The sequence below is a fragment of the Vulpes vulpes genome, chromosome 1, assembly GCF_048418805.1.
Source record: "Vulpes vulpes isolate BD-2025 chromosome 1, VulVul3, whole genome shotgun sequence".
NCBI lineage: Eukaryota > Metazoa > Chordata > Mammalia > Carnivora > Canidae > Vulpes > Vulpes vulpes.
This window is the reverse complement of record NC_132780.1, coordinates 147,430,163-147,455,637: the sequence shown is the minus strand read 5'-3', so window position 1 is coordinate 147,455,637 and position 25,475 is coordinate 147,430,163.

The window sequence follows — 25,475 nt, the reverse complement described above, 5'->3', positions numbered from 1 at the left end:
CCAAGTAACGTAAGTGGAAATATTTAACTAGGAAAAAAAAAAAAATGAAAGAGAAAGCACACATATGTTGAAATCCAAAGATATATCTGCATTCTACAATCCCAGATCCAGTTGATCAGATGAAATTCATAAAAATCAAGTAGTAGCCTCCCTTAATAATACCTTTTCTTGTTCATAAGAAAAATCAAGTGAAATGTACTACTGCAGTGTTTTCCACAAATGGTCTGCATGCTGCCATTCTGTAGACACAGCTAAAGTTAGACATTATGTCTATTCCACTGAGCAACTAAATCATCATAACAAGCAAAGTTAGTGTGCTTAAAAGACAGTAACAGTTTTTATTTTCCATCAGGGAGCAAAAACTATTTTATTTTTACTTCTAATATATAGAAATTAAATTAATACTAGGAAGTGATATTTCTAAATGGCAATGTTAATAGTAAGCATGACACCTAAATAATTATTCTCAAATAAATAAAATAGAAGAGATATGAAGTGTCCTAGAACAAAAATCATAAATATCATGGTGCTATTAAATTCGGGTGAAGATTCAAGACAATGTCTAGGCGAATTCTCCAATCTATCTGGATACCAAAGCAACTCTGTTCCTACTCACAATACTTTCAGATTAGCTAAATATGGACCTTCGTTTCCATTTCAATTCAATTCAAAAAGAATTTTCTCATATACATGTAAGAGAAAATGAGCAATCTATGAATTAAATAGAATATATATATATATTATATATATATATATATATATATATATATATATATATATATATATAAAATCAGCCTCAAATAAAACTGCTATTCATACCATTACCTATAACTTCAAAATCTTATTATTGGTCATATAAACATAAATATCCCAACATTCACTTAAGGGCTAAAAGCAAATCAATCTTATCTTGCTCTTAAGTTAAATGAAACAATAGTGATAATGTTCTGTTTTTTATGTGGTAAAAATCACTATCTTGGTTGTTGCAGTGAGAATTTGTGTTCGTTTTCTATTAGCCTGACCAATGAAGGATTTTTTGTTTGTTTGTTTGTTTGTTTGTTTGTTTGTTTGTTTGTTTTTGGGGACCTGTTTGCTTTGTTCAATCTCAGACACTGAGATTGTGTATTTATCCAGAAAATCATCCTGGAGATGCAGGTGGACCCCTAATGCTTCCATATTCACTTGTCATTTTAGCATGGATATGACATGCTTTTATTCATGTATATATTCCATATGGAGCAATGAAGCATAAAGATGGCTAGGCAGATTCTACACAGACCAGAGTGTGTAGAAATCAATTAAAAGCCCTAGACTAGGGATCCCTGGGTGGCACAGCGGTTTGGCGCCTGCCTTTGGCCCAGGGTGTGATCCTGGAGACCCGGGATCGAATCCCACGTCGGGTTCCCGGTGCATGGAGCCTGCTTCTCCCTCTGCCTGTGTCTCTGTCTCTCATTCTCTCTGTGTGTGACTGTCACAAAAAAAAAAAAAAAAAAAAAAAAAAAAAAAAAAAAAAAAGTCCTAGACTATGTGGTAAGAATGAAACAAATTCAGTAGAAAGCTAAGAGAACTGACTGTGGCTCTGCCATCCAAATTCTCTACATATTTTCCTGACTTTGTGAGGGAAAGAAATAACTAGATGATTGGTGGAGATCATGTGGTTTGAACTGCAATGCTAAACAGGAATCCTTGCAGATGGGTAAGTAATCCACAAATACAGGAAAGTGAGACTAATAAGATAACTGCTAGGATTTTAACTTAATTATCTGCATAATTACGTCACACTTTAACTTCTTTGTACACACCTGGATTTAGGCTGGATTCAATGATTTCTTTAAAAATTTGAGTGTGGCCATGTTGATTCATATATAGGGGCTATTTTAATGAGAAATTTGCTAGATAAGAGGACTAACCTATCAATAAATATTGTATACTGTGAGCTTACTTCCCATAGTGGGGACAGAAAGAAATCTCAAAATATAGGGTATGGTCTCATCTTCAAGTATGTAAAAACTATCCAGAGGCCAGTAGCAAAAAGAGGCAGTGTCACAGGATGATTAAACACCTATTAAAAAAAAAAAAAAAAGGAAAAAAAAAAGGACCTAGAACCAAACTACTGGGCTTTCATTTCCAATTCTGCCATTTAACCTCCAGTACCTTGGATTGGTACCCATCTGTAAAATGGTACCAATTTTGGTAAATTGGTAATTTACATTTTACATTTGGTAAAATTTACATTTGGTAAATTTACAATTGGTAAAATTTAACCAATTAAAACAATAATAGCATCTACCTTTTATGATTTTTTTTAAAGATTTATTTATTTATTTATTCATGATAGACATAGAGAGAGAGAGAGGCAGAGATACAGGAGGAGGAAGAAGCAGGCTCCATGCCGGGAGCCTGACGGAACTCAATCCCGGGACTCCAGGATTTTTGCATGTATTAAAAAGATTGATCCAAAGAAGGTGCATGGTCTATCTTCACTGAACGGATGAACAAATTAATAAAATTGTACATACATTTTGAAGGGCAGTGACCAAAGATATATGAAACCTAACTTCTAGTGCAGTCTCCAATATTGCTTCCGTGTGTGATCTTGAACCAGTTACAAACTCATGCACTTCAATTTCTCCTACTTAAAAATAAGAGCTTAAGTTAGATTACCTCAACCCTGTATGATAGCTTTGGTTATAATTCTATACTCACAAATTCTTTGATGAGAATTTGATGAGAGAAAAATGGTATCAGTGATGGTTAGAGACAGGGAAGGTTTTATTAAAAAGGTAAAGGTGACCTACCTGAGGAAATAGGGTAGAAATAAATTTGTGGCATAGGAGTAGAAAACAAACACATGAGAAGACTCTGAGAAGGAAAAGAGTAGAGATATTAGAGAAACTAAAAAGAGAAAATTGTGACCTATTTGGAGGTTTCACCCAGAGGAGTATGAGGAAGTGGATTTTTACATGAAGGATGAAGCTTATGTGTATAAAGACTTGAAAGGCAAAAGAGCTCCCTTGTAAAGAACTAAGATCTCCTGAACATTTTTTGAGAGGGAAAATGACAATGTGAAAGCAGTGATTAGGGAAGATCAATTTGATAAAGTTATGCAAGATGAATTACAGGAAGTGAAGATAATAAATTCAATTATTCTTTCTGAAATTGACTATTAATACTGTTCAAAAATAAATGCAGTGAGTATTATGGCTACCTCAGAATAAGTTTCATTAGTCTGACTAAATCTCAAATTTCAGCCATATGTACTGTATTCCTTGTGTTACATTACTATGTAAAGAATTCATAAAAATCTTGTAACATTTAAAAATTAAATATATCTATATACATATTGAGATCAAGCACCATTATGACAGATGCAAATAACATGTTAAAGAACTTTCATTCAAGGGTCGCCTAAGTAGTTCAGTGGGTTAAACATCTGCCTTTGGCTCAGCCATGATCCCAGGGTCCTGGGATCAAGCCCTGTGATGGGCTCCCTGCTCAGCAGGGAACCTCCTCTCTCTCTCCCTCTGCCCCTTCCCTTGCTTGTGCTCTCTTCTCTCTCTCTCTCTCTCTCTCTCTCTCTCTCTCCTCTGCTCTCTCTCTCTCTCAAATAAGTAAGTAAAATCTTCTTTAAAAAAATACTATCATCCTATCTATATGTCTCTCCCCAAAGATAAACATAGTATGAATTAAGTGAAATCTTACAGATTAAAAGAATCTGAGATTTCTAGACAGCCTCAGTTCTGCTACATGGTATTCAAGTATATGTAATGAAATAATTCTGCAACACTTGCAACTCTTCATTTAGCTCAGGACACCAGGAAAGGAGGCATTAGAGATCAAGCATCACACAGTTCAATGAGCTTCACTGTATTTTTCTCTTCTTCACAGTAACAGAGTAAGATTTAGCAATTCCCCAGGAAAGTCAGATGAATCTTATCAATAGAACTAGATGATCCATTTGCCCCTGGACGCTTAGAAGAAAAATAAGTTTGGGCAGTTTTCAACAATATGGTCGCCCTCTATTCTTCATATTTTAATAATAGGATGAGTAAATTGGGTGTCACAGAACTTAATTTAATGTAATTCAATAAATATTTTTTAACACCATCATGAGGAAAGGAGACTGAGAAGACAGAGGAAAGAAACATATGTTAAATATTAAATACACATTATATATACCAAGCAGCATACAGGACACATCTTAAAGTTATCTCATTTATTTCATTTATTTCTATTAAGAGAGCTCGGATACTTTCCCAGCTGTACTGATTTTAAAAAATAATAAGAAGAAAATAACAACTTAAGTTCAAAAAACTAAAGAAACATATCTAAGGTCTCACAACCAACTAAGTGAGCCAGGATTTTAAAACAATTGTGCCTAGACTTCCAATTACAGCCTCCATGGAATAACAGGGATCAGATTTACTCTCCTTCCTGAAACAATCAAAATACATTGAATAAGGGTTTCAAAATACTTGAAACAAGGTTTACAAAACACTCAGCATCAAGCAATGATGAATAGTGGTCCCTGAGGAGCAGGAAACAAAGTAAACCATACAATCTCTCCTCAGCTTACTGAATTGAGAGACTTTCCAGGCTACAGCACAAGGAGGTGGTAACCAGAGCTGAGAGCCTGGGAGACCAAGGCAACTAGAGTTTGCAGGACATAGTCCTAAAGAGGAGAACAATGCATGGAGAAATGTGAAGATCTAAAGAGGACCTCCTTCAGTATTCATCTGAGTAATAAGCACATGCATTGGAGGAATCTACAGGAACAATACCACAAGAAAGAGTAAGAGGTAATAGTGCCCAAAACTCACACAGAGTCAAGTACAGCTCATAGCAAATCTCAAGATTCAATAGGCGTTACCAGAAACAAATCCATTCTTATCTGGTCAATTAATGTATGACACAGAAGGCTAGAACATACAAGGGAAAAAAGAGAGTCTTCAGTCAATGTTGTTGGGAAAACTGGACTGCTATATTCCAAAGAATGATACTGGATCACTTTTTTATATGATACACAAAAGTAAACTCAAAATGGATTAAAGACCTAAGTATGAGACCTGAGACCACAAAATTCCTAAGAGAAAATATAGGCAGTAAGCTTTAGCAACATATTTATGGATATGTCTCCTGAGGCAAGGGAAACAAAAGCAAAAATAAACTACTGAGACTACATCAAAATGAAAAGCTTTTGCAGAGCAAAGGAAACTCAATGAAACAAAAAGGCAGCCTACTGAACGGGAGAAGTTATGTACAAATGATATAACTTATAAGGGGCTAGTATTCAAAATATATAATGAATTTATACAACTCAACATCAAAAAAAAAGCCAAACAATCCAATTAGAAAATGGGCAGAGCACCTAAATAGACATTTTTCAAAAGAATATGCAAATGGCCAAGAGACACATAAAAAGATGTCCAACATCACTAACCATAAGGGAAATGCAAATCAAAACCACAGTGACATGTCACATCATACTAGTCAGTGTGGATAGTATCAAAAAGACAAGAAATAACAAGTGTCAGTAAGGATGTGAAGAAAAGGGAATCTTGGTGCACTGTTGGTGGGAATGTAAATTGGTATAGCCACTGTGGAAAACAGTAAGGAGGTTCCTCAAAAAAATTAAAAATAGAAATAACGTATGATCCAGTAATTCCTCTACTGAGCATTTACCCAAAGAAAACAAACACTAATTCAAAAAGATGCGTGCACTCCTGTGTTCACTGCAGTTTTATCATTTAAAATAGCCAAGAGATGGAAGCAACAGAAGTGTCCATCAATAGATAAATGGATAAACAAGAAGTGGTGTGTGTACACACACACACACACACACACACACACAATGGAATGTTATTTAGCCATTTAAAAAAAAAAGGAGATCTTGCCATTTCTGACAACATGAACAGACCTAAGAGAGTACAATGCTCAGTGAAATAAGAAAGACAGAGAAAGGTAAATATCATATGATTTCACTTGTATATGGAATATTTTTTTAAAAAGACAAATGAACAAACAAACAAACAAACAAAAAAAAAACAGAATCATAAATACAAAGAATAAACTGCTTGCCAGAGAGGAAAGGATCAAGGGGCTGGACAAACAAGGTGAAGGAGATTAAAAGCTATTCACTTCCAGTTATGAAATAAGTCACAGGGACTGAATTTACAGCATATAGAATATAGTCAATAATATTGTAATACAGACAAAACCCAAAATAAGTAGAAGGGAAGAAATAAAAAGGTTAAAGCAAAAATAAACAAAATGGAAACTAAAACATAATAGAACATATCAATAAAACCAGGAGCTGGTTCTTTGAAGAGATCAACAAAATTAATAAACCTTTAACCAGACTCATAAAAAGGAGCGGGGGGCTCAAATAAATAAAATCAGAAAGGGGATAAATAAAAACTGATACTGCAGATATACAAAAATTGTAAAAGAATATTATGAAAAATTATATCCCAACAAGTTGGACAACCTATAAGAAATTGTAAATTCCTAGAAACATGTAACCTCCCAAAATTGCATCAGGAAGAAATAGAAAATTTAAACAGACTGATTACCAGCAACGAAACTGAATCAGTAATCAAAAGATGCTGGGGATCCCTGGGTGGCTCAGCGGTTCAGCGCCTGCCTTTGGTCCAGGGCGTGATCCTGGAGTCCCGGAATCGAATCCCACATCGGATTCCGGCATGGATATATATATATATATATATATATATATATAATGAATAAATAAAATCTTAAAAAAAAAAAAAAGATGCCAGCAACCTTAAAAGCCCAGAACCAGATGGCTTCACAGGTGAATTTTACCAAACATTTAAAGGAGAGTTAATACCTACTCTTTTCAAACTATTCCAAAAAAATAGAGAAGGAAGGAAATTTTCCTAATTCATCCTATAAGGCCAGCATTACCCTGATACCAAAACCAGATAAAGACACTGCAAAAAAAAGAAAACTACAGGCCAATATCTCTGATGAACTATTAGATGCGAAAGCCCTAAACAAAATATTAGCAAACCAAATCCAACAATACATCTTACAAATCATCCATCACAATAAAGTGGGATTTATCCCTGGGATACAAGGGTGGTTCAATATTCACAAGTCAATCAATCTGATACATGCCATCAATAAAAGAAGGCATAAAAACCATATGATCATTTCAATAGGTGCAGAAAAAGCATTTGACAAAGTATAACATTCATTTATGATAAAAGCCCTCAACAAAATTGGTTTAGAGGGAACATACCTCAATGTAATAAAGGCCTATATGAAAACCCCACAACTATCATAATTGTGAAAAACTAAGGGCATTTTGCTTAAGGTCTGGAACAAGACAGGGATGACCATTCTCACCTCTAGTATTTAACTTAGTACTGGAAGTCCTGGTCACAGAAATCAGAGAAGAGGCATCTAAATAGATAAGGAAGGAGCAAAACGTTCACTATTTGCAGACAACATGATACTACATATAGAAAAACCTAAAGACTCCACCAAAAGGCTACTAGAACTGATCAATAAATTCAGTAAGGTCAAAGGATACAAAATAGATGTACATAAATCATGGCATTTTTATATAATAATAATGAAGCAACATAAAGAGAAATTAAGAAAGCAATCCCATTTACAACTGCACCAAAGATAATGAAATAACTAGGAATAAATTCAACCAAGGAGGTGAAAGACCTGTACTCTGAAAACTATAAAGCATTGATGAAAGATACTGAAGGTGACATAAACAAATGGAAAGATATTCCATAATGATGGACTGAAGATACAAATATTATTAAAATGTCCATACTACCCAAAGAATCTAAAGATTTAATGCAATACAAATCAAAATACCAACATTTTTCATTAAAGTAAAAAAAAAAATCTTAAAATTTGTACAGAACCAAAGAAAACACCAAATAGCCAAAACAATCTTAAAAAAGAAAAACAAAGCTGGAAGTATCACAATCCCAGATTTCAAGTTATACTACAAGGCTGTCATAATCAAAACAGTATCGTACTAGCACAAAAAAAGACATGTGGATCAATGGAATGAAGTAGAAATCCTAGAAATAAACCCATATTTATATGGTCAATTATTATTCTTCAGTAAAGGAGGAAAGAATATGCAATGGGAAAAAGACAGCTTCTTCAACAAGTGGTATTAGGAGAACTGGATGGTTATGTGCAAAAGAAGGAAACCGGATCACTGGCTTACACCATATACAAAGATAAATTCAAAATAGAATAATGATCCAAATGTTAGACCTGAAACCATAAAAATTCTAGATGAGAGCACAGGCAGTAATTTCTCCAACATCTAATGTAGCATAATTTTTCTAGCTATGTCTCCCAAGGCAAGGTAAACAAAAGCAAAACTAAACTACTGGGACTACATCAAAATAAAAAGCTCTGTGGCACCTGGTGGCTCAGTTGGTTGAGCATCTGCCTTTGGCTCAAGTCATGATCCCAGGGTCCTGGAATCAAGTCCCATATCGGGCTCCCTACTTAGCATTTAGTCTGCTTTTTTCCCTCCCTTTGCCCTTCCCTCTGCTAGTGTGCTCACTCTCTCTCTTTCTCCTCTTTCTATCAAGTAAATAAATAAAATATTTTTAAAAATAAAAAAAACTGCACGGCAAAGAAAACAAGCAACAAAACAAGAAGACAATCTACTGAAAAGGAGAAGATATTTGCAAATGACATCTCTGATAAAGAGTTAGTATAAAAAAAACATATAAAGAGTTGATATAATTCAACACCAAAAAAAAGCAAATAATACAATTTAAAAATGGGCAAAAGACATTAACACACATTCCTCCAAAGAAGGAATACAGATGACCAACAGGCATATGAAAAGAGGTTCAACATCGCTCATCATCAAAGCAAAGCAAATTACAATACTACATCAAAGCAAAACTACAATATCATCTCACAACTTTCAGAATGGCTAAAATCAGTAAGACAAGAAACAACTGTTAGAGAGGATTTGGAGAAATAGGAACTCTAGTGTACTAATGGTAGGAGTGCAAACTGGTGCAACCACTCTGGAAAACAGAATGGAAGTTCCTGAAAAAGTTAAAAACCAAACTACTCTATGACCCAGTGATTGTACTATTGGGTATTTACCCAAGAAATACAAAAAACACTAATTCAAAGTCTACATGCCCCCTTATGTCTATTGCAACATTATTTAAACAGCCAAAATATGGAAGCAGCCCAAGTGGCTATTGATAGATATGAATAAAGAAGATGTGGTATATACATCCAATGGAATATTTTTTTTAAGATTTTATTTATTTATTCATGAGAGACACACACAGAGAGAGAGAGAGAGAGGCAGAGACACAGGCAGAGGGAGAAGCAGGCTCCATTCAGGGAGCCCAATGTGGGATTTGATCTCAGGTCTCCAGGATCACGCCCTGGGCTAAAGGCAGCACTAAACCACTGAGCCACCTGAGCTGACCTACATCCAATGGAATATTATTCAGCAATAAAAAAGAATGATATCTTGCCATCTGCAACAACATGGGTGAAGCTAGAAAATATAATGCTAAATGAAATAAGCCAGTCAGAGAAAGTCAAATAGCATATGATTTCACTCATATATAGAATTTAAGAAACAAAACAAACAAAGGTTGGGGGGGCAAACCAAAAGTCAGACTCCTAACCATAGAAGAACAAACTAATGGTTACCAGAGGAGAGGTGGGTGGGCGAATGGGTGAAATAGATGAAGAGGATTTAAGAGTACATATATCTTGATGAGCACTGAGTAACATACAAAATTATTGAATCACTATATTATATACCTGAAACTAATACAACACTGTATGTTAACTATACTAGAATTAAAATTTTTTTATAAATAATATGGAACATCTGACTGGCTCAGCTAGTGGAGTATGTAGCTCTTGATCTCAGGGTCTTGAGTTCAAGCCCCACATCAGACACAGAGATTCCTTACATAAATAACTATCTTTTAAAATATTTAATTGGGATGCCTGGGTGGCTCAGCAGCTGAGCTGCTGCCTTTGGCTCAGGGTGTGATCCCGGAGTCCCAGGATCGAGTCCCACATCGGGCTTTCTGCATGGAGCCTGCTTCTTCCTCTGCCTATGTCTCTGCCTCTCTCTCTCTCTTTCTCTCTCTCTCTCTCCCATAAATAAATAAATAAAATCTTTCTAAAAATTAAATTAAATTAAATATTTGAGAGCTACAGAGATAGCAACAGAGACAGGAGACAACTGAGCAGGGAAGAGGGAGAAAAGCAGGCTCCCTGTGGAACAGGGAGCCCAATGTGCGGTCCAATCCCAGATCCCAAGATTGTGACCTGAGCCCAAGACAGAGGCTTAACTGACTGAACCACCCAGGGGCCCCATAAATAAACTTGATGATGATAGATAGATGATAGATAGATAGATAGATAGATAGATAGATAGATAGATAGATAGATAATAGATAGATAGATAGAGATAGATAGATAGATAGATAGATGATAGATAGATAGATAGATAGATAGATAGATAGATAGATAGAGATGATAGATAGATAGATAGATAGATAGATAGATAGATAGATAGAGATAGAGATGATAGATGATAGATAGATAGATAGAGATAGAGATGATAGATGATAGATAGATAGATAGAGATAGAGATGATAGATGATAGATAGATAGATAGAGATAGAGATGATAGATGATAGATAGATAGATAGAGATAGAGATGATAGATAGATAGATAGATAGATAGATAGATAGATAGATAGAGATAGATGATAGATACATACACACATACATACATACATACATAAAGACGAGGTTTGAAAAAAAATGAAGGCAAGTCAAGACTCTTTCAGAAATACTAAACTGAAAGACTTCCTCATTAGCAGACCAAAACTATAAGACTTTGTAAAGGTTGATCTTTCAAAATGAAGGAATTAGGGATGCATGGGTGGCTCAGTGATTGAGCATCTGCCTTTGGCTCAGGTTGTGATCCTGGGGTCCTGAGATGGAGTCCTGCATTGGGTTACAAACGGGGAGTCTGCTTCTTCCTCTGCCTATGGTCTCTGCCTCTCTCTCTGTGTCTCTCATGAATAAATAAATAAAAGCATGGGGAACCTGGGTGGCTCAGTGATTGAGCGTCTGCCTTTGGCTCAGGTCGTGATCCTGGAGCATGGGATCAAGTCCCACATCAGGCTCCCTGCATGGAACCTGCTTCTCTCTCTGCCTATGTCTCTGCTTCTCTCTCTCTGTCTCTCATGAATAAATAAATAAAATCCTTAAAAGTATATAAAAGCATTAAAAAATGAAGGAATTATAACAGATAGAAATATAGATCTACACAAAGGAATAAAGAGCATCAGAAATGGTAACTATATCATTTAAATGCTTTATTTTTTTTTATTTAAATGCTTTAAAAAAGAATTCACGGTTTAAATAAAAATAACAATCTAGTGCTAGATTTATGATATATAGAGAAGCAAAAAAATGACAAAATAACACAAAGTTGGAGGAGGGATATGGAAATATGCTTTTTTAATGTTCTTAAACTACATGTAAAATGGTATAATCAGTTGAAAATATACTATTTTAATGTTCTTAAACCACATGTAAAATGGTATAATATTAATATATTAAAGATACACATTATGAACATTAAAGCAAAATAAGAAAATACAGTTAGGCCAAGAAAGGAGATAAAAGAACTTATTAAAAAAACTTCTAACAGGGGATCCCTGGGTGGCGCAGAGGTTTAGCGCCTGCCTTTGGCCCAGGGCACGATCCTGGAGACCCGGGATCGAGTCCCACGTCAGGCTCCCGGTGCATGGAGCCTGCTTCTCCCTCTGCCTGTGTCTCTGCCTCTCTCTCTCTCTCTCTCTCTCTCTGTGACTATAATAAATAAATAAAAATTAAAAAAAAAAAAAAAAAAACTTCTAACAGACCAAAAAGACAGGAAAATTGAAAAGGATAACTATATACAGATGAGACAAATATAAAACAAATAATAAATTGATAGACTTAAACCTAACCATATCAATAATCACATTAAATATAAATGGTCCAAATATTTCATTAAAAAGAAGTTTTTAAATAGACAAAATAATCAAGACCCAACTAGGAAAACATACCTGAAACATTAAGACAAGTAAAAGTTAAAAAAAAAAAAAAAAGAAGATGCTGAAAAATATTCTAATGTTAATACAAAATAAAAATAGCTTTGTCTGACAAAGATTTCAGAGCAGAGAATATCAGTAGCAATAAAGATGGTCATTTAACAATGATAAAAGGGTCAACTTATCAAGAAGATATAACAATCCAGGATGCCTGGGTGGCTCAGTGGTTGAGCGTCTGCCTTTTGCTCAGGACATGGTCCCGGAGTCCTGGGATCCAGTCCCACATAGGGATCCTAGCATGGAGACTGCTTCTCCCTGTACCTGTGTCTCTGCCTCTCTCTCTCTCTCTCTCTCTCTCTCTCTCTGCCTCTCATGAATAAATAAATAAAATCTTTAAAAAAAAAAAAGCCAATAGGATACAGAAGATTTGAACACTATTAGTCAACTTGACCTAAACCACTCCAGCCAACAATTGCTACATATACATTATTTCAGAATGCACACATATTATTTTCCAAAATGGATGATATTCTAGGTCATAAAAATAATTATCAATAAATTTGACAGTACTCAAATCATGAAAAATTCTCTGAGCAAAAAAGATTAAATTAGAAACCAATAACAGAAAGATATCTAAAAATTTCCCCAAATAATTGGAATCTAACCAAGACACCTCTAAACAATACATGGATCAAGGAAGAAATCAAAAGGAAAAGTAGAAAGCATTTTTAACTGAATGAAAAGTTAAAAGACAATAGGTTAAAAATTTATGAGATATCACTGAGGTAGTACATATGGGGAGATGTATAGTACTAATGACTGTATTTAAAAAAGAAGACAGCTCTCAAAACAATGACCTCAACTTCCAAGTTAAGAAGCTTAGAAAAATCAGAGTAAATTAAACCTAAAGTTAGAACTAATGGTATTCAATGCAAACGAAATAGAAAAAACAAAAGAAAAAAAAAATCTCATTCTTTAAAAAAAAAAAAAAAAAAAAAAAAAGGTGAATAAGGGATCCTTTAGTGGCTCAGCGGTTTAGCACCTGCCTTCGGCCCGGGGCATGAGCCTGGAGACCTAGGATCGAGTCCCACATCGGATTCCCTGCATGGAGCCTGCTTCTCCCTCTGCCTGTGTCTCTGCCTCTCTCTCTCTCTCTCTCTCTCTGTCTGTCTCTCATGAATAACTAAATAAAATCTTTTTTTAAAAAAAGTGAATAAAATGGAAAAACCTCAACCCAGACTGATTATGAAAAATTAAAAACAGTGAAGGCACAAATTTAAAGTATCAGAATAGGAGAGATGACATAATTATAGATTCCACAAATATTAAAAGAATAAAAATAGAAAATGATGGGTAACTTTCTGCCAATAAATTTGACCACTTAGAGGAAATGAATAAATTTCTTGAAAGACACAAAATTACCAAAGCTCACTTAACAAGTAAGTAATCTCAATAATCTTTCATCTAATTCATTCTTAAGGCCAAAATTATGCTGCTATCAAATCCTGACAAAGCTATTATGATAAAAGGAAACTATACACCAATATTCTTCATTAACACAGATGCAAAAATTCTAAACAAAATTTTAGCAAATGTGATCCAATAATGTATAAAAAGAATAAACATTATGACAAAGCAGTGTTTTTATTAGGAATGTCAGATAAGTTTAATATTTAAAAACCAATCAAATTCACCATACTAACAATCTAAAAAAGAAAAATCACATGATCATCTCACTAGACATACAAAGCATTTGATAAAATCCTATATCCATTTCTGATAAAACTCTCCAGAAACTTGAAATAGAAGAGAACTTCCTTAACTTGATAAAAGACATCTACAAAAAAACCTACAGCTGACATTAGACTTAATGGTGAAAGGTTGAAAACTTTCCCCGAAAGATCAGGAAAACGACATGCTATCTACTATCACCACTCTTATGCAATATTGTACTGAAGATTCTAGCTGGTGCAATCAGATAGGATATAAAAGACATAAAGAAAAGGTAAAATTGTATTTACAAAGCATTATTCACAAAAGAATATGCAAAAAATCTGATGAAATTTACACATACAAAAATAACTATAGAACTTATAATCCAATGCTTAAGAAAGTCTTAGTATACAAGATCAAAATACAAAAGTCAATTGTATTTTTACAGTTTAGCAATGAAAAATCAGAAACTGAAAATATAAAATAATATAATTTGCAATAGAATCAAAAACAATAAAATGAGGGATAAATCTGATAAAACATGTGAAAGTTGTATATACTAAAAATGTTAAAAATGCCTTTGAGAGAAGACCTAAATAAGGGGATACACACACACACACACACACACACGCACACATATATACAATATTCATGAGTCAAATGACTCAATATTGCTAAGATATTATCTCTCCCCAAAGTATCTTTAAATATAATGAATTCCCATTCAAACTCCTGGCAGTTTTTCATTGTAGAAAATGAGAAACTAATTCTAAATTTATATAAAAATGAAAAGGGTCTATAATGGCCAAAATATCTTTGAAAAAGAACAAATTCAGAGGCCAACACTACCTGATTTCAAGGCTCCTTATAAATCTACAGCAATCAAAATAGTGTAGTACTGGCATAAAAATAAACAACTGGATCAATGAAACAGAATAAAGTCTTCAAATACAGATAAATATATATATGGAGAACTGATTTTTTACAAGGTACAAATGCAATTTTGTAGAAACCAGAAAGTCTTTTCAAAATGATGCTAGAATAACTGAACATCCATATGCAAAAACAAACCTAAAAACAAACAACAAAACTCCGATCCACGCCTCATACCATATATAAAAACCACCTCAAAATGGTTCATAGATCTAAATGTAAAACTTAAAATTATAAAATTTCTAGAAGAAAAATGGATTAAAGCCCTTACAAATCTTGGATTAGGCAAAAATTTGTTAACTACAACAATGAATGGACAATCCACAAAAGAACAAAGTGATAAACTGAACTTCATCAAAATCAAAATCTTCAACAGTATCTTCAAAAGACACTTTATTAAAGAAATGAAAAGCAAAGCCATGGACTGTGATAAATATTTGTAAATCACATATCTGTTAAAGGACTTCTATCCAGAATATATAAAGAATTTTCAAAACTCATTAACAAGAAAAAAATCCAATGAAAGTGTGCAAATTATGGAAAAAGATAGGAACAGACACTTCACCAAAGAAGATACATGATGGAAAACAAGCACAGAAAAAGATGTTCAGTATCATTAGTAATTAGGGAAATACACCACAGAGAGATACTGCTACACATTTATTAGTACAGTTAAAATTTTAAAAATTGATCACACCAAGTTTCGACAAAACTCTCATACATTACTGATGGAAATATAAAATGTCACAACTGCTTTGGATAACAATTTAGCAGTTTCTTTCAAAGTTAAACACATACCTACTATGTAATCTAGCCATTTCACTCTTAAGAATTTATCCAAGAAAAATTAAAGCATCTGTCCCTACAGACACTTATACCTAAAGGATTCACAGTAACCACTTTATGTGTAATAGTCAAAATCTAAAACAACCAAATGCCCGTCAACAGGTAGATGGAAAAACAAATTGTGGCATATCCAAACAGTGGAATAGTACTCAGTAATAAAAAATTATGAATATTGTTGTACACTGCAATATGGATGACTGACAAAATAATTATGATAAGTGAAAAAAGCCAGACAAAATATGTACATACTCTATGGTTCCATTTATATAACTTGTAAGTGATGTAAGTGAACCCACAGGGAGAGGAATGTGGCTGCTTGAGTAGGTGGGGCAGAGAAGGGTGGGAAAGAGAGTTACAAAGGAATTCAAGGTAACGTTGGGGAATGAAGACTATTTTCATTATCTTGTTTTGGGCAAAGCTTTCACAAGTGTCTCTACATGAAAAAAAATGTTGAACTGTACACCTTAAATATGTGCAGTTTACTGTATATCAATATTTCATTAATGCTGTCTTTTAAAAAGTGGTCTAACTTCAAGTCCCATTCTTTCCTTCACTAACCTCCCACATCTGGCAGTCAGGTATTCAAATCCATAAGTATTTCTGACCTTCCTCTATCCCTGACCCTGCGTTTGGCAGTAAGAATACAAAAAAAAAAAAAAAAAAAAAAAAAAAAGGTGAGCTGCTAGAAAGCTTATTTTCAAAATAAATTCATATGTAGTTCATATGGTAGGCATTGTTAAACTCCTTTTTCTGGTTCCACTTTATGTCCCTGCCCTTGTTTGTTTCTTGGGTCATCTAATTATGTTTTCAGTATTCTTAGATCCTATTTGAATTCTCTTTAAAACAGGACATAAATAAATATAAATAATTTTATAAATGACTCAAACATGGCATTTGCCCTCAAGGAATTTGCAGGGAAGAATAGTCAGTCTTTCTCTTCCGGTACCTCACATCCTAGTGGAGAGGGCATATATGTACACCAATAATTATGCTACAAGATTTGATTTGTGGATATCATAAGGATATTAATACATTTAAAGTTAAAATATAAATATGTTTTATAGGAGAAAGCGCTGGAGAAGGGATGTTTAATTCTGATGAGGCCAATAGAAGTTCACAGAGAAGAGACAGCTTTCAATGGGACTTTGAAGAATATGTTGATTTTCAATGGGCAGAGAAACATCATAAACAAAGGCATGAGTGTGAGAAAAGTCAAATATATTCTTTGGCTAAAGAATGGTCTAATGAGATAAGATAGAAACCCACAAAAGACCCTAACTGCTTGGTATCTGAGGAGTTATTTAATCTCTCCAAGTTCCACTGCCTTCAACTATGAGTGGGAATAATTACACTATTTTATCTACCTAAAGGGGTTCTTGAAAGGACTAAGAGAGAAACAATAAACATAAAGCACTCAGCCCTGTGCCTGGCATATGCCAAATGCTTACAAAACCAGTAGCATTTATTAGTACATAGCTAGAGTCCAGAGGAGCAAAGGGGGAGAGGAAATATTACCTCATTCGTATTTTTATACTGACACGTTGTTGACCTAAGTAGCTGAATGAATATACACATCCAGTTGTACAATGACATCATCCTTTCTAAAACAAATTTCTGACCTCACCTGGTCTGCTAAAAAATTATTTAAAATGTGGAGGGTGGGGAGGGAAAGCACAGATGGCAATTTCATGCTTGATAATTCAGTCCTTCTCATTTGAGTTGAAAAAACAAAACAGACTATAGAGTCTTCCTCCAGCCATGTGTCTTTGACTATTAAAAAAAAATACATAATAGTCTCATCAGGATTTAAAGTTTTATAGTTTTAAAGAATTCTTTTTCAAGGTACATACAATCATGTTTCTGGAAAGGGTCATCTGGTTGGAACCTCACAGTTTCAGGCCAATAATACAACAAACAAAAATGCCTTGAACAAACCAACCAAAAAGCAAATAAAAACCCATTTGCAACTTGCTGCACACAACTATGTGATTTCATTTTCAGGAGTCTAAGACAGAGAAAATCACCATACCTTCCAAAACCATTGTGCAGTTGAAAATTAAACATAAGTTGAGAACAGCAACAACAAAAACTGAACAGACATTCATCTGTTCGGTATGATGAGTTACAATCCAGCCTGAAGGCAAAGAGATTGAGTAGATCAGAAAAAAAGTAATGGGATTTGCTTGCTCTAGGAAAGCTAACTATATGCCTAGTAAGGCATTGATATGTTGTTAAATATTTACATGTCTGCAGAACTAGAAGTTACCATAACTGAATTAATCCATGTTTTCCTCCATTTTTCTCCCAGGATTATCCTTGCATTCCCACTCCTGGTATGATTTTTGGAAGCCATGCTGATCAAATATTTTAGAATTCCTATAGAGACCAGTCAGTTCTAGCAAAAGCAAATTTTTCTTAAGAGAACAAAAAGTGATATAATTTGTCTTAATACATGAAAAGAGGCATTTGATCTTACACACAAGACGTTTTCTGGATAGAAAATTCAAAGTTATCAAGAAGACTACATACATATGACTACATACATATAAGAAGGTGTTAAGGGATCCCTGGGTGGCGCAGCGGTTTGGCGCCTGCCTTTGGCCCAGGGCGCGATCCTGGAGACCCGGGATCGAATCCCACGTCGGGCTCCCGGTGCATGGAGCCTGCTTCTCCCTCTGCCTGTGTCTCTGCCTCTCTCTCTATCTCTCTGTGACTATCGTAAATAAATAAAAATTTAAAAAAAAAAAAAAAAAAAAAGAAGGTGTTAAGGGATCCCTGGGTGGCGCAGCGGTTTGGCGCCTGCCTTTGGCCCAGGGCGCGATCCTGGAGACCCGGGATCGAATCCCACGGCGGGCTCCCGGTGCATGGAGCCTGCTTCTCCCTCTGCCTATGTCTCTGCCTCTCTCTCTCTGTGTGACTATCATAAATAAATAAAAGTTTAAAAAAAAAAAAAGGAAGGTGTTAATAATCCATGAAAATGATTACCATGATTAGCTTTAAAATAGAACAGTCCACAAGAAAATAAGCAAAGAGTTCTAAACATAAGTAAAGGCCTTATTTTCAAAATGGAACATCATTAGAGATAGACAATAGACATAGAGACAGACACAGACTTTTGTTTCCTCTCCGGGAAGTTTAAGGCGTCTCTCTAGGACTTCCCACATTGGCAGATAAGCCAAGAGCTTGAAAAAGTTACTCCTTTAACACAGGATCTACTTCACTAAAGACTTGAAAAGTAGGTGAGATGTTGATTCCATTCAAAGTAAAATAAAAATATAAACATATATTCCTACTAGAAGATGTAGAATAAGCAGAAGCCCCAATAAAATGTATTTACTTTGGGGATCCCTGGGTGGCTCAGCGGTTTGGCACCTGCCTTCGGCCCAGGGCGTGATCCTGGAGTCCTAGGATCGAGTCCCACGTCGGGCTCCCTGCCTGGAGCCTGCTTCTCCCTCCCTGGGAGTCAGTATACGTGTCAGTATAAAAATACGAATGAGGTAAAATTTCCTCTCCCCCTTTGCTCCTCTGGACTCTAGCTATGCCTCTCTCTCTCTCTCTGTGTCTCTCATGAATAAATAAATAGAATCATATATATATATATATATATATATATATATATATATATATTTACTTTATTAAACATAAAGCAATAAATATGTACCAGGCATAGTTACAAGCATTTTACAAATACTATCTATCATCTAAATTAATCCTAAAACAACCTGAAATGAAGATTCTATTATTGTCTCCCATCAACAGATGTGAAAACTGAGAAAAGTTTAAAGAATTGCCCAAGCTCACGTGGCTACTAAGTAGCAGAACTGAGCTTTGAATCCAGACTGCTTGCCTACAAAACCATGCATGTCATAACTTCGCTCCATTCCATATTTTTCCTTGGAGACACTTCTGTTTGCAAATAAATTTAAATCTCTGAACATTTAACTTTTCTACAAAGCCCTGAGAGAAATTTTACCTGTATAGTAGGTACCATTTCACTGGCAAAATCAAAGTTTTTATGGGAGAACTTCCCTAGAGACAAGTTTAAAATGCCTTTTTAATCATGAATCGTGGGGCACCTGGGTGGCTCAGTGCTTGACTGTCCGCCTTCGGCTCAGGTTGTGATCGCAAGGTCCTGGGATTGAGTCCCGCAACATGCTCCCTAATGGGAGCCTGCTTCTCCCTTTGCCTATGTCTCTGCCTCTCTCTGTGTGTCTCTCATAAATAAATAAATTAAAATCTTAATAATAATAATAATAATTATGAATCACTTTAGAATGACTGAGGAATTAATAATCCCACAGTTCCCTTTAGGAGAAATAGGTGATAAACTTCAAGAATATGACCTTGTCAATTATATAAACATTTCAGAGAGCCTAGGGACAGATGAAAACAGAGATACCTGGAGCTGTTTGGTGACTTGTCCGTGGCACACAGTTTCCTTTACAGGCCAACACATCCTGAAAGGGCACTCTGAGTTCACAGCAGCTGAACATGGCAGCTGGTAAGTCTTGTCTTCTCCATCCATCCTATTCCTGAAGAAGGAAGCCTGGTACAGTCTATGATTCTTCGCAAATGAGACTTCCTGCAGTAGAAGAATCATCAGTGACAAGGCCCATGAGCAACAAGAAAGAAGAAAAATAAGCTTTCTCAAGGAAAGCAGGCCATAATGACTGATTGTGGACTAGATAGCATTGAACGTAATTGCCTCCTTCTTCTTGGTAAAGGTCAAAGCCATCTTCAAAATGATTGCCCTATTCAGCTTTCTCATAATAGATTGGAAAATATGACTCAGACAAACACCCAGAAAGACTTAGACCCTAATTCCTCAGGTTTCCTTCTGGATAGCATTTAAGCTTCCTAGAAAGTGGTACTCTAGCATTTACCAAGGCAGTTTTTTTTTTTTTTCTTTCCTGTCTTTCAACCCAAGAGAGTAATATAAGCTTGAGAAACCATGTGTTTATGTGCATGTTTGTAGTTTTATAGAGTCATCTGACTTTTCAAGACATCAAAACTAAATCGACAACTAAAAGCAAAAGCCAAGCAAAATCAGGCACATGAGATTCCATTCAAGAACCATTCCACTTTGAGATGAAGGTGAAAGTTAGCAGTCCCTCCTGATTACTTGTCTTTACACTAATATTTCTAACTGAATCAACATCCAAGAGATGGTGCTTACTCAGGATTCTACTCCAGATTCTGGAACCGAGGTATCTACATAAAGTGTAAGTATTAGTTGTTGCCCTAGGCTTACTATTCCTAATTGTATTGTTTTTGTTGCTCTACTTGGTTCAGTAAGCTGATGCATTAATTGTGCAGTAGCATAAAAAGAAAATATAAAATCATGTTAGTTTAAGCAGTGGCTTCTTGACTTCCTTCCCTGCACATCTCCAGCGCTACTAGTCAGTTGGAATGAATGCCAATATAACCTGATTTCCTAGGAGGTGAGGGAGGCCTTCTTCCAGTTTTATTAATCCCGCTCTCATCATTCCATAGCAAAAACTGCAATTTGGCCATCCGTTTTAGGTTTCTGATCACATCAGGGGCCTTGGTTTCACTTTGATTATAGATTTACCTGGCAGCAATATTTAAAAGTTGGGAAAACCGTTAGCTATTTAGTGAGAAGTCTTAGAATAAATGGAATCTCATTATTCCATTCAGAATAAAACTGAAACTGGGCAACCCAGGTGGCTCAGTGGTTTAGCACCGCCTTTGGCCCAGCGTGTGATCCTAGAGACCCAGGATCGAGTCCTACGTCGGGCTCCCTGCATGGGGCCGGCTTCTCCCTCTGCCTGTGTCTCTGCCTCTTTCTGTCTGTGTGTCTCTCATGAATAAATAAATAAAATATTTAAAAAAAAGAATAAAACTGAAACTGCCTAAAAAAGACCATACGAGGCTTCTTGATAATATGGCCACTGCCAGCTGTCCAGCCTCAGCATTAACCATAACCTCTTCTCCCTGCTTCAACTCAACCCAACTACAGATAAATATGGAGTCATCATTCAAATCTGAATCTGAATAAATTATGTGACCTCCTCAATATCCTGTGTCTTCTACAGCCACAATATATTTGCATATGCTATTTGTATTGGCTATGGTGGGCTAACTGATATACCAAACAATCCCAGCATTTTGGTCCCTTAACACATTAAGGCTTATTTCTCACTCAAGTCACAATCCAGTGCAGGTCAGCAGTGGTTCTCTGCTCTACTCAGTTATTCAGGAACCCAAGTTCTTTCCATTCAGTAGCTCCAATATCCTCTAGAGAAGCCCTTCACAACTGGTGTTCCATGTAAGACATAAGCCCTCACTCCTTGGGCATCCACTCTATGTGATGAATTAACCATTTCCTACTAATCTATAATGATGCTAGCTCAGTACCATCCTTGCAAGAATAGAGAAAATAGTTACTAATATTATTTTTCCATAGGGTTTGATTCTCCATGAATCTTTTCAGGAAGGCTGCTCCAGAGCATGGTCTTCAACACTGCTGAATATTAGAAAAGCCAATGATCTAGGGCCTTCGAATTTTTACTTAGATCATCTGCACCCAGCCCAGCAAAGATGTGTCACACAGAGGATGAAAGAGGATGCATGGAAAATCACACAGGAGGTCTTCCTAAGGGGTAAGGCTACTGTGAATCATTTCTGTCGACAGTCATTGGTGAGAACCCACATAGCCCCACATAGCTGCAGTGAGTCAAGAAATATAGTTTCCCTTCTTGTGCCTAGAAGGAAAAGGAAGTGGGGGATGATACACTCTTAGCAATATCTGGTCATACTCTTCCCTTTACTTGCCCCTTTCCCTTACCCCACATCTACAGAATTGTTCTACTTGGTAACTCTCTTTGCTCTCTGAAACCATACCGACTTGCTCTAGAAAAACCTCCTCTCTCCATGCCTCCAAAGCTCCTAAGATACACATTCATAGGTGCACTCACCACACGGAAGTATCCTAGCTAGCTTCTCTGTCTCCTCTAGCTCCAGCTGTGTATTCCTAGTGCCCTGCTGCAGCTCAAGACACACAACGGATACTCAATACATTGCAAGACCAGAGATGCCTGAGTGGGTCAGCAGTTGAGCGTCTGCCTTCAGCTCAGGGTGTAATCCCAGAGTGCCGGGATTGAGTCCCATATTGGGCCACCTGCAGGGAGCCTGCCCCTCCTTCTGCCTGTGTCTCTGTCTCTGTCTGTGTCTTTCATGAATGAATAAGTAAAATCTTAAAAAAAAAAAAAAAAACATTTTTAGCTAGATGAATAAAAGTATTAGAACGTACTTTACATAGATATTATAGTTAATCTTAACAAAAACCAATCACCTCTATGTCTTAGATTTAAGAAACTTAGAGGCCTAGGGGTGTCTGGGTGGCGTCAGTCAGTTAAGCATCTGCTTTCAGCTCAGGTTGTGATCTCAGGGTCCTGGGTCGACTTCTGCATCAGGCTCCCTGCTCAGAGAGGAGTCCGCTTCTCCCTCGCCCTCTGCTGCTCCTCTTGTGTGTGCTCTCTGTCAAATAAATAAATAAAATCTTAAAAAAAAAAAAAAACAAAAACAAAACTTAGAGACCTAATAAGTGAAACACTTGTTCCAAGTGACAAAATGACAAACAGAGATGGTTTTATATCTGACTACATAATATCTTGTTTAACTGTGCCTGTTGTGTTGTATCCTTCCTCTTCCAGTTTAAAATAATAATGAAATGATACATGTTTAAGGAAAATTACTCCATTCCTTTTTATGCCTCAAAAAGCTCTTCTTGTTGGAAACAGCAGGAACACATTCTCCCTCTTTCAAACCCAACTGAAATACTAGACAAACTATGAAGAAAATACTCAGTACCTTTTCCCTCATGAAATTTCCATTGCATTGCTTGGACAGAATTGTAGCAGCCTAGGTTTATCAAAACTAACTAGCTACCATTCCTAAAGGAACATAACTTTGTTATTTTTATCAGATATAACCAAGAGTAATCAAGTTTCATATGGCATAAATGGGATTTTGTAGCGATTCCTTTCTTCTTTCCTTCCTCCCTTCCTTTCCAGTACTATTGCCAATTGTGCTGTGACAGCTGGAATGAAATGCTACAATAAAAAAAAAAAAAAGTCTCCTTCAGAAGGTAGCAAACAATGTCTATTTCTCAACTGGAACTAAGCAGTCCTACAGGGGTTCCGTTTCAACAGAAAGGTTGATATTAAAATAAGTAAATAAAAATAGGATAAATATTAAACCAAAACAGGATGCCTGGGTGGCTCAGTGGCTGAGCATCTGCCTTTGGCTCGGGGCGTGATCCCGGGTCCAGGATGGAGTCCCACATCAGGCTCCCTGAGTGGAGTCTGCTTCTCTCTCTGTCTATGTCTCTGCCTCTCTCTCTCTCTCTCATGAATAAATAAATACATCTTTAAAGAAAATTAAACTAAAACATAGGAGCCAGTGATATGCACACACTCAAACATGGTGGCCAGCTGCAGGTGCCTGCAGAATGGCAGGAGACAGCTCAGATGCACATTTGGTGGTGGTGGTCAGGGCAGGTGGCAAGAGCCAAGGCCAACTGTGGGTGCACTGGCAGCTGTGTTGGCATGCACTGCTTGTGGCTGCTGGGTCTCACCATGGGTACAAACTCATATAATTCTTGAGCTGGGTATGGTATATTGGTACACAGCATTTCTTCTCATCTTCTTCTACTGCACCTTTATTACAAAAACTGGAAAGTTAAAAATTAAATCCCTAGATTTTCCTTTTGACTAACAAAGCACATGAGATTTGCAAAATAGTTTCCACCAATTAGATGCATTCTCTTGAAATTTAGCCCCGGTGGTGCAGTGGTTTAGCGCCGCCTGCAGCCCGGGGTGTGATCCTGGGGTCCAGGGGATGGAGTCCACGTGGGACTCCCTGCATGGAGCCTGCTTCTTCCTCTGCCTGTGTCTCTGCCTCTCTGCCTCTGTCTCTCTCCCTCTCTATTCCTTTCTCTCTCTCTCTCTCTCTCTCTCTCTCTCTCTCCCTAAGAATAAATAAATAAAATCTTTAAAAAAATAGAAAGAAAGAGGAAGTGAAATTGAGATCACGTTCCTGTGACTTTTATCACATTTTCATGACAACTGAACCTATGAAGCCAACATCCACAGCTGTGTAGATATTAATAGAGATGAAGCAACAATATCTGGGTTCAGCTACCCAGTGCACACAGTTACAGATGCACAGTGGTACTGATGATGACAGTGGCAATGACAGACTTCTAAATTCTCAATTTCAGGGGATCCTTGGGTGGCGCAGCGGTTTGGCGCCTGCCTTTGGCCCAGGGCGCGATCCTGGAGACCCGGGATCGAGTCCCACATTGGGCTCCCGGTGCATGGAGCCTGCTTCCCCCTCTGCCTGTGTCTCTGCCTCTCTCTCTCTCTCTCTCCCTCTCTCTCTCTCATAAATAAATAAAAAATAAATAAATAAAAATTCTCAATTTCAGCAAGTTTTTGACTCATGGTTCCAGTAGCACCCTCTTGAACCCGTACCTTCCTCAGTGTGGCAAAGGCAGAAGCTCTTCTGACAGACCCAGTAGTAATCTTATTCTAAGAGGCTTTCCTGAAGGCCCAGTAGAATGTTTGCTCTCTAGCACTTCCAATAATTTTATAAGCATGTAACTAACCTGTGTTAAATTTCTTACTATTTAAAATACCCAAGATGCCTGGGTAGCTCAGTGATTAAGCGTCTGCCTTGGGCTCAGGGCATTATCCCAGGGTCCTGGGATCGAGTCCTGCATTGGGCTCCCTGTAGGGAGCTTGCTTCTCCCTCTTTCTATGTCTCTGCCTCTCTCTCTGTGTCTCTCATGAATAAATAAATAAAATCTTAATAAATAAACAAATAAATATCCGAAGTATTTTTGTT